This window comes from Rhipicephalus microplus, chromosome X, assembly GCF_043290135.1.
Source record: "Rhipicephalus microplus isolate Deutch F79 chromosome X, USDA_Rmic, whole genome shotgun sequence".
Taxonomy (NCBI): Eukaryota; Metazoa; Arthropoda; class Arachnida; order Ixodida; family Ixodidae; genus Rhipicephalus; species Rhipicephalus microplus.
In genome coordinates, this window is record NC_134710.1 from 268,536,083 (window position 1) to 268,547,382 (window position 11,300).

Genomic DNA, 11,300 nt, shown 5'->3' on the forward strand with positions numbered 1-11,300 from the left:
TAAATCTCGCAGACATGCGATTTTGATTGATATGTGGGATTTAACGTCTCAAAATTACCATATGATTATGAGAGACGCAGTAGTGAAGGGCTCCGGAAATTTCGACCACCTGGGGCTCTTTAACGTGCACCCAAATCTGAGCACACTAGCCTACAACATTTCCGCCTCCACCGGAAATGAAGCCGCCACAGCCGGGATTTGATCCCGCGACCTGCGGGTCAAAGTTACCTTAGCGACTAGACCACCGCGGCGGGGCGATTTCTTTGTCAAATATCTGAGTGAATCGTGAACTAACGCAAGAAAAGTTCCGTTTGATAATTATGAAGAGTGCACGCTTCAATGATCTCAAGCGTGTGCTCTTCCAAAGGGCTTCTGGGGACTATGGCCGGATTGAAATTTGGAATACAATGACATGATTTGCAATGTAACGCCCAGTTGCTGCCTAAAATCAGCAAGCATTCTGATCTTTGCTAAGACACGTTGCCGGGTTAGTTAGTTGAGATTCATCATTTTCACTGGTATAGCGCACCACGACAAGGACACCCACAAAGGAGAGATGCACACACACACAGCGCTAACTTGCAACTAATGTTTTATTTGCGATCACACACGCTGTTTATACAACAGTAGACCGATAAAACCTGGATAATGTCACGTCAAGAATACAGCACAGCCCATGCACGTTTCATCACCGATAGCGACAATCTACACTAGCCCGTCAAAGTGAAGATTCCAGATACTTTTTTTTTTTAGATGATAATGCTATGGAAGCCACACTCACCCATTTTTCTTTCATTTTGTCTATTTCAAAAGCTTCAATAATTTCACGTGTGGTTCTGCCACGGGCCTTAAAGAGTATACGGGTTGATTGATTGATTGATTGATATGTGGGGTTTAACGTCCCAAAATCACTATATGATTATGAGAGACGCCGTAGTGGAGGGCTCCGGAAATTTAGACCTCCTGGGGTTCTTTAACGTGCACCCAAATCTGAGTACACGGGCCTACAACATTTCCGCCTCCAAAGAGTATACGGGTGTTATGGAACATAGGGACGCAACCACACCTCTGACAGTGAAGGGCCAAATGACCATACACAGCTCTTTCTACATTGTACTTGTGCTCCTTTAGTCTTTCATTCGCACACCTTCCAGATTGGCCTATGTATTCGCAACCGCAAGTCAAAGGAGTGCTATAGACAACACCACAACAACAATTCACAAGTTTCTCCCGGTGCTTAATCTTACAATCCTGTTTCCCGCTACTTCCTGCATTGACCTTTTCGCATTTCCTTGCAACTTTCCGGAAGCAGAAAACACTACACCCGCACCCGCCTTCCTTGCTATCCTTCGCAAGTTATGCGAAGGATAGCAAGGAAGGCGGGTGCGGATGCATTATCATCTAAAGAAAAGAAGTATCTGGAATCTTCACTTTGACGGGCTAGTGTAGATTGTCGCTGTCGGTGATGAAACGTGCATGGGCTGTGCTGTATTCTTGACGTGACATTATCCAGGTTTTATCGGTCTACTGTTGTATAAACAGCGTGTGTGATCGCAAATAAAACATTAGTTGCAAGTTAGCGCTGTGTGTGTGTGCATCTCTCCTTTGTGTGTGTCTTTGTCGTGGTGCGCTATACCAGTGAAAATTATGAAGCATTCTGAGCAGTCTATGGTCGTGGTCACTCAAACACATTCTATTATCAAGCAGGTTCATCCAGTTACCTGAGAAGGATATATCATGTCTGCTAGTTTAACAGCTTCAAAAGCCTGAAACCTCTAGTCTTCCTTTTATCATGTGCACCACGTTATCATCTCTTGTTTCTCTCGCTTAGGGGGTGTAGGATAAGTGAGCGTCCGTGAGGCATGAAAGCGTTGCCAGAAAACAAAGTATCTAGATTAACGGTTGACAACGGTGAGAGGAACTCTGGGGTCGTTCAAAGCGCTTTCGCAGTGAATGATGGATGCGCTGTTTGGTGCGTCGGTTTTGGTTTTGCCTGCTAAATTAGCCAGATTTTATCACTCCGTGGTTATTATCATGAGGCCATCTTTCAGAAATTTGAAAGTGGCTATTTACTATGCGTAGGAAGGATTTGTACTCACCTATTAGACTCGACCGCTTATCTGCACTGGTTAAAACTTAATTGTTTTGGCTTTTATAATTATTACCGGGATTAATGTTCGTGCGCATCTTAAGGTGTCCTCTGCCACTGAAAAGGTAACGCCACAAGCAGCCTGCAGATATCACCTTTTTGTAATTTTTATTATGTTTGACGCATTTCTTAAAACACACAGCCACTCTACGTATGGCAGATGACTTGACGCAGTATGTCTTCCCGCCATACAGTTATCCCTCCAAACATAGTTGCGTAAAAAACATTTCGAGATCGGAAAAGCACACGTCCTTCACACCACTTGTGAGAATTTTTCACTCAACATCTGGCAGCATGGTACATAACTCTGCTGTCGCGATATGCAAATCGTTTAAATCAACCTTGCTCCGCCAATCGTTCTTAGTTTTTTTCTAAAAAAAGAAATACTTGAAACACACCCCCCTTCAGCTGTTGGTTTGCTCTGTTTATTTTTTACACATTTCAGAAACTCAAACGACGCCTGCAGACACAGCCGGTACCTGCACATTTTGAGAAATACGCCGAAATAGAAGTACACACCGACGCAAGCAACGTAAGACTCGGCGCTGTCCTTTTACAAAAGACCGACGGCCTGGCCGCTAACCTGTCTCTATCAAATGCCGAGGCGAACTATTCCACAACAGAAATAAATAGAGTGCCTTGCCATCATCTGGCCAGTGTCAAAATTTTGCCCTTAACTCTACGGCAGGCCTTTCAAAGTTCTGAGCTACCACCATGCCCTGTGTTGGCTAGCTAACTTGAAGGAGCCTTCGCGTGGCCTCGCACGATGGAGCCTGAACCCCGTATTCTAGAGCACCCCTTCACTAAACGCACCACCGCTTTCTCAAGTGCAGCTGCACTTGAGAAAGCGGATCAGAGCGCCATCTCTAGGCAGGGAAAGTCACTGCATATCAGTGATATTTTGCTGCTATGCTTGAGAAGCGCAGTGTCATTTTCAGCCGAGCAGCGGTGCAGTGCGCAACTGTCAAGTGAAGGGTGAAAGTCGAGTCAAGGAGCGTTTGTGAATACGGGAATAAGGCTTCAAGAATTCAACATTAACGTCGTGTACAAATCTGGAAGGAAACACTTCGACACCGACTGCCTGTCTCGTTCTCGATCCACCACTGCGGAACGACCAGCATGATAAGTACTTCTTGGGAATCATATGTGCCGACGACTTCACTGAGCGACAGTGAGGTGACCCAAACGGAGGTGGCTTGTACAATACCTCGAGGGCCGAACCAGCGTCGTTATAAAAGTATGCAGGTTAGGACTGCCGCCATTTTTGTTTTAATGAACAACATGCTGGTGAAGAACTTCTCTCTTGCCCGAGCCAGCTAACTTATCGTCGTGCCTTCGGTAATGCGACTGGAAATTATGCAGGCCCTGCACGATGACCCAACGGCAGGCCGCCTTGGTTTTTCCCGCACACTCGCGAGAATGCAACAGAAATACTACTGGCCACGCCTTGCCACCGACGTCGCTCATTGCGTGAAGACATGCCGGGCCTGCCAACGACGAGCGACACCGCCGATAAGACCTTAAATGTTGTAGGCCCGTGTGCTCAGATTCGGGTGCACGTTAAAGAACCCCAGGTGGTCCAAATTTCCGGAGCCCTCCACTACGGCGTCTCTCATAATCATATGGTGGTTTTCGGATGTTAAACCCTACATATCAAGCAATCAATCAATCAATCAATCAAATAACCGCCGATAAGACCGACAACACTTCTGCATCCAATCAAACCACCTCGCCGTCCGTTCCAGCATATTGATATGGATTTACTTAGGCCATTTCCGACGTCGGCTGTGGGAAACAAATGAATCGTCGTAGCTACCGAGAACCTTACCCACTACGCCGAGACAAAAGCCCTACCGAAAGGTAGTGCATCTGAGGTAGCCAAATTCTTCGTTGAAAATATCGTCCTGCATCACGGCGTTCCGGAGGTCCTCATCACCGACAGAGGTACGGCATTTACTGCTGAGCTAACCCAAGCGATTTTTGCATACAGCCAGACAAGTCACCGTCGTAACAGCGTACCGTTCACAGACCATTGGTCTCACCAAGCACCTAAACAGGACCATCACTGAGATGTTGGCCATGTACAGTCGAGTGCACAATTTTAGAGACAACGGGAGCACGCGCCGAGGCGCGTTTATTAAACAAACTTGGCTTATTAAGGATAAATCCTTTATTAAGGATAAATCCTTTATTAAGGCAGTCGTTTCGATGCTCAGCTGCTGACCCGAAAGACGCATCTTCAATTCGAGTAAACATGGCTTATCAAGGATAAATCTTTTATTAAGGCCACTGCGGTGGTGCAGTCGTTTCGATGCTCGGCTTCTGACCCGAAAGACGCATCTTCAAGTCTAGTCGCGCATGCCGTATTTCGATAGAGGAGAGATACTTGAAACTAGTATACTGCGCGGACGTTAAAGAACCCCAAATGAGCAAAATTCTTAAGACGTTACTTTGGTGGAGCTCTATGTCATATCTATATAATAAAATTTATTTCTCTCTATATTGTGGTTCTGTCACGTCGAGAGCCCGCACCTATTATTGGTAGGAGTCGAGCCTTGACCCAAAAGTTTCTAGGATTCGAATTTCAGATATTCATGTGTCGTCTTCTACTTCTCGAACCATAAACCCCGATTGAAGTCAACCCAATTGAATAAACCGAGTTTGTTTTCACCTTTCTTCCTCGGCTCTTTTCGGCAGCTGTTGGACGTTTGGTGGTTTCATGCATGTTCATAAACACATGACATTTGGACCTAGTATTACTACGTGCGTTAGTTCGGCGAATGAGAGCGCAAAAGTGAACACTACTGGCTGAGCTTATTGATTGCCTAACTCGACATTCAAAATGTGATCACGCCGCGGATCACCTAGAAGTAACGTGCACTATGTGCAGCACGCCGAAATCCGCAAATGATGTGCTGTCGTCGCATTAGCACTCGGCTTTTATCAGTGTCTTCACAGCGACTACAGAAGTGCCACCTTGCACCGTCCACACTGTTTCGAGATGCGTGCCGTTCAAACGAGCGAAAGAGCAGGCTGCCGGGTGATATGGGACGAGCGTGCGCAGTACGCGCTCCCGGATAGAGCCGTGCAGCCGCCAGAAAGCACAGTTACGCGCCTCGGCACGCGCTCCCATGGTCTCTAAAATTATGCACTCGACTGTACGTCAACGCCGAACATACGACGTGGGATGTCATCCTTCCGTGTGTAACCTTCGCATGCATACAACACCACCGTATAAAAAACGACGCAGATGACACCGTGCAAGTTGGTTTACGGAAGGAACCCGACAACGACGCTCGACGCCATGCTGCCAAACGTCGCTGATGAAGAAAACCTCGACGTCACCGTCTACCTTTAGCATGCGGAAGAAGCTTGTCAACTCGCCCACCTGCGCATCAAGAATGAGCAGGCTGCCGAAAGCCGCTGTTACAATCTTAGACGAAGCTTCGTGGAGTATCAGTCCGGTGACCGTTTCTGGGTATGGACACCGATACGCCGACGTGGACTCAGTGAAAAACTTCTACGAGTGTATTTAGGGCTATACAGAATAGTTCGACGTCTCGGTGCACTCGACTACTAGGTTGTTCCTGACGGCATTACGAACTCTCAACGGCACTGTGCTTCACCTGAAGTCATCCATGTCGTATACGCCTCAAGCCATTTCATGCATGAACCCGAGGACGGTATTTTGTTATTTTTCCGGAGCCCTCCACTACGGCGTCTCTCATAATCATATGGTGGTTTTGGGACGTTTAACCCCACATATCTATCAATTATTATGTTGCTGTTACTATTCTTTATTGCTTGTACTTACTGATGATTGTCTTTATTATTGTACCTTCGTCTTTTGTTAAAGCATAGGGCCTGCCTTTTTTCAGAGGGGGGCAATCCAACATTCGTTTCCTCAAGTTTTGTTATCAACCCGTTACACTACGTTCAGCGCAAACTACGCCTACGGTGTTCGAAAAGCCTCGAGGCTGTAGTAGATAGTTTTGTTGAGATTACGCCCACCTCGTAAACATAACAAATTTTTCTGGAACCTACGTCGCCGTTAGCGATAATTCTAGAACCTTCGATGGCAAGTGTATAAATGCTGACGCACTTCGCCACTTGTCAGTTGATCGGCGGCCGACGCTCTTCTCGCCCCTATCGGTGCCAGCGTCTTGCTGTAACCTGACTTTCCTTTTACGTGGCCATAAGTTAGGTCCAAATAACAGTTCATTATCTGACCTGCTGTCTGCTTCCATTGTCCACGTCATGACCCCATTACAATATATTTGCCGCCAGCGCCTACATGCCCGGCAGTTCATGTAGGCTCCCCATACACAACACACTTGCACTTCAATTAGGCTCATTACTTTCATACCTATACACAACGACACATGACACGTCCATGATACCACAGAAGGGTGACTTTGATTACACGGGCTTGCTTTGCCGGGCTCTTTGATCCGACAGGGCACGCAGCGAGGAAGCGTAATGATGGCAACAAAACACACCTCCCTTGCCTATTGTCGTTACTCGAATAGAAAAAACTCCCAACCGCGATTTTTTTGTTCAATTAACCTCAAAGCCGGTTGACAAGGCGTAGCCAGTTGCAGCCAATCACTTTTTCAATGATAATTGATTTATTGATTCATTTGTGGGGTTTAACGTCCCAAAACCACTATATGATTATGACAGACGCCGTAGTGGAGGGCTCCGGAAATTTCGACCACCTGGGGTTTTTTAACGTGCACCCAAATCTGAGTACACGGGCCTACAACATTTTCACCTCCATCGGAAATGCAACCGCCACAGCTGGGATTGTATCCCGAGACCTGCGGGTCAGCAGCCGAGTACCTTAGCCTTAGCCACTAGACCACCGTGGCGGGGCCACTTTTCCAATGACTTCACATGTGACGTTTAACCTTGGGTCACGTGAACCCGACCTGTTGAGGTGAAAATGGACTTTCCCGCACGGGGTAGATGAGAAGTCAGCAGCAGGAAGCGGAAACTCTATATATGCCTCCCATGTATTCCCTCTCAACAGCGGCAGCGCCGCTTTTAGCACCAGCACTTGCCGGGCGTCCTACTATAAATAAATCACGAACAGAAAATTTATTACATGACTTCTCTGGTGATGTCTCGAAATAGAGAAAAAGGATGAAAAATCAAGAGGAGGGGGGTTGCGCCGGAAGTTTTCTTACTTCGCATGAAGGGGAATGCGCTCGTGCCTTCTTTCTAGAGTCCGCGGGCCGCTTGGGCGATGCGACCATTTGTTCGCTTCGTTTGATTGTGTTTTCGGAAGAGCCGAAAGTTAGGCTAACTTATTTCTCAGTAAGACGAAACTCGATTGGCACAAACAAAATAAACTTTTTTATTGCAAGTTTTCTGTAAAAACAGACCTACGCGTAGTGTGAAAGTGTTAATCTGGTACACTCTAAAAAAAGGAGCAAGAATGGAGAAACGGGCTCCGTTCCTCCTTTGGCGCAGCGACTTACTCCCTTTCGGGCGCTTTACTCGTCCCGCCCTCTCGCGGCAAGGACCAAAGGAGCAACGTTCCTCCTTCAACGTTCAAGTTTCTCCTCAATCACGGGGTTCTTGCGCGCGCGCATGCGCACGCCAAGCCTAGCCGGCCGCGGCCAGTCTCGAGCGATTGCTTTTAGTTATGATTGTTGTAAGCAATGCAGGAGTGACGTTTTCTTTCGTTTTATTAGTGTAGAGTAAAACCCTCTCTTTTTTATCATCAGGCACTCGCACGATGCTCCGCACACTTCCATGTGTGTCTCGTGTTGTTTCATACTACCAATTTGTCACGAATACAAGAAGCTCTGCTTCCCAAGGAGTGTTGCTTAATCGATTACCTTAGAGTGTACAATAATTAATTTTTTCGGTGTCGACATACTTGGTAAGCCCACGCATTTTTAGTTTCGCACAGCACCAACAGCACTCATGCATTCAACGAGGCGCGGAAAAAAGCATCACACTTAATTTTTCAACATACTAGGAAACCTGATACCACTCTGCAGTCCATGCGTGAAAGCACGATCATATACAATTGATAGAGTTATACGTGCCACACCGCCATATGTATGTTCTTTGCAGTTTACCCCCATTCGAATACGGCTGCCGTGGCCAGACGTCGAACCTGCGCCCTCCAGCATAGTCACACGACACCCAATAAGACTATGCTACCACGGCAGGTGAAAGCACAAAGGGAAACAGGCTGCGAAGTTTCACCCAGCGTTTATTCACCAGACTAAGTTACAACCATCAGAAACGTTTTAAATATTAGCATAACTAAACTTTTGTGAAAAGTGAACCAATGACTTCTATAGGTTAAACGGAATTCTCAATCGCATTCGTTTTGAATCGCCCATGCCAGCACTGAGAAGTAGGAAGTAATTATGGACGCGTGCAGTATGCCTTTCTCGTCCACGATTCTCCTTTGTTGTGAGAAACTGAACACAAAATGCACTTCTACTAACAGCTGTGCGCAGCAAGTAAGTACTAACGCTCACTCACCTTTGTGAAAAGAGTATTCCGAGTCCAGAGTAATAACCACCACAGCCACAGCACTAACAACAAAATTGTGGCACGCACTATGATTGCAAGTTGACACGCGAGGCGAATCGCAAGAGGCATCTGAAGCAGAAAAGTACGTAGGCGCAACATTCCATAAAGTTATAGTAAATTTGCGCACTGCAGCGATAGTTCCTCCACTCAAGTATTAGAGCTGCACTGACACCAACAGCCACTGTCATAGCTCACGAAAAAATACCGTCGGATGCGAGGTCATTGCTTATTTCTCTCGCAAGACCCGCGTTGTAACATACGTATACACGGCTAGGATGGTCGTTACCGCAACGAAAACATTGTCATTGAAGGGCTAGTGGTGTACTGTATCCATGGCTAATGGTCACACTTGTGGTAAGCACGTAAAAAGAATATAAGCAAACGTAACACGAAACAACTAAACGAGGTCGACGTGACCACAGAACACCTACCACGACGGAGACAAAGTTTGGTCGGCATGCTGCGCCCTCTCGAAGCTACAAGAAGAAGAATAGAAAAAAACGGGACCTCCGAAATGGCTAACGTGCGGCAAGTGTTTGCACTCTCGGAGGATTCAAGAAAAAAAGTAACTGTGGCAGTGGTCAAGAGATGGCGCAGCGTTTGGAATGCCATGGGCATTCTATGCAAGGCTTGGGGGTAAAACCTGATAAGCTCTAGTAATGATTTCCTTCATTATTGTGCAACCATTGATAAACTTAAGTTTGTCTAAGCATCAGATACAATATATTTACGTGTGCGCATGTTGTGGTATTAATACAAAACGTAAAAAAGTGTAAGAAAACCTACTTGTACCTTGTGCCACTATGGTCAGTCAAAATTCATCGCTATATAAGCTGGTTCGCGTTCATAGTAGGGTGTGAGTAAACACGTCGAAGTGTGGGCCATTGCTGTGAATGGTTGATTGTGCTCTTGTTGCGTATATGTTAGCGTACGCGTTGCGTACTCTATGTGTAGTTTATGTCCATCTGTGCATGTGTAGGTATATGCATTGCATCGTCACATATTAGGCTTCCGGTGTCAGTGAGTAATCCTGAATGGGCTGAGGCGCAAACAATCCGCAAGGGAGCCGTGATATTGGGTATGCCAACGTACGTCGCGGCAGGCAACTTTTTTTAGTTTTGTTTAGTCCCTCCAGATGCCGCCGGCTACCACCTACTTCACGGCTATGACGCTCTCACACCTCCAGCTACTTATATAACGTTGAACATCTATCTATCAAAGCTGCACCACTGAGTCGGAAGGGTTTCGCTGTGATCGAGTCTATGGTTTGGAGGCACACCTCGCGATCTGCGGACCCGTAAACGTAACGTCGGTACACTATGTGAATCTGCGAGAAATAAATACAGAAAGCCTAGCATGCACTCTTCAGGTGACGCCCTGCAGTATCCGTGTCTTTCGGAGTGAACGTGGCTTCGCTGACCGAATGAAACGTGCTTGCTCCGTCGTTCTCTTTCGCGATGTGTTCATCGCCACAGGTTCGTCTGCTTGTTTTTGTAATCATTTCGTTCAACATCAAGCTCAGCGGGATCGTTTTTTGTAACTTTCAGTACCGTGTACTCCTTATCAGTCGAGAATCGTTGCATTTGCTAAGCCTACTCGCTTCGCCCGAGGGCAGCCATGTTTATTTTCATAAGGAGGAACATGTTTTTCCGTGGATGAGGGAGCAACCTTTCTCTATTTAGGGACAAACATTGGGGGTACCGCCGTTCCTCCCTAAATGGAAAGAACGTCACTCCAATTTTTTTAGGAGTAATAATCAAGAGTGCCGCGCCGAAGAAGAATAGAGCCACGTGGCTCGGGAAGCGCGAGCCAAGAGAAATTTAAAAACGGCCTAGCGTTCGCATCAGATATTCAGTCTGTGGGAGATTACACAAATATGTGCGACTTAAAATTGCAAGTATTCGTAATTAACGCTACATCAAAAATCTTCGCAAATTTATTTAAGCTTTTAATAAATATTAATCATAAATTCAGTATGTATGATCCGCCCGAATCATGGCTGATCCCCCAGAGTGGGTAGGTGCCAATGATCCAAGCATAATCATCAGCAGCAGCAAAGCGGCAGCGGGACTTCAAACGCCAAGTCACGTACTTTGCGTGAAGATCCCGCCCACATGACGGACTACGTGACGCCGTCCTACAGTTCTGCGGTGCTGAAAAGTACCTACGACAAGGTACGGACCGAACACAAGGCGTTTCTCCACCAACCGCCATCCAGCCTTCTTCGTAGTTTGAAGTCCCCAAAAGCGACACCGCGGCGTCGACTACGCCTCCCGCACTATGGTCCGTCCAGACTATCGCCCTGCCAACAACCACCGGGTACACAAGTGACGGAGATCACCCTGTCGCTTGAAACGGCCCACCGACCGAAAAGCCCGCCACCCCACTGTCTCCGCTTCCTGTTTTCGAGGTATTGGTTCTGCCACCATGGCCACGTCCACCTCTCCTTGGAAGATTTGACGCCGGTTACAGCTTCGGACACCGCCGGATTCTTAGCACAATCCTGTCTTGCTCACAGGCTCCCGAATCACCAATGACAGATGAGCCAGCTTAGCCGGCTGGTGGCTTCTCGGGCACAGCTGCCGAGCCTCCC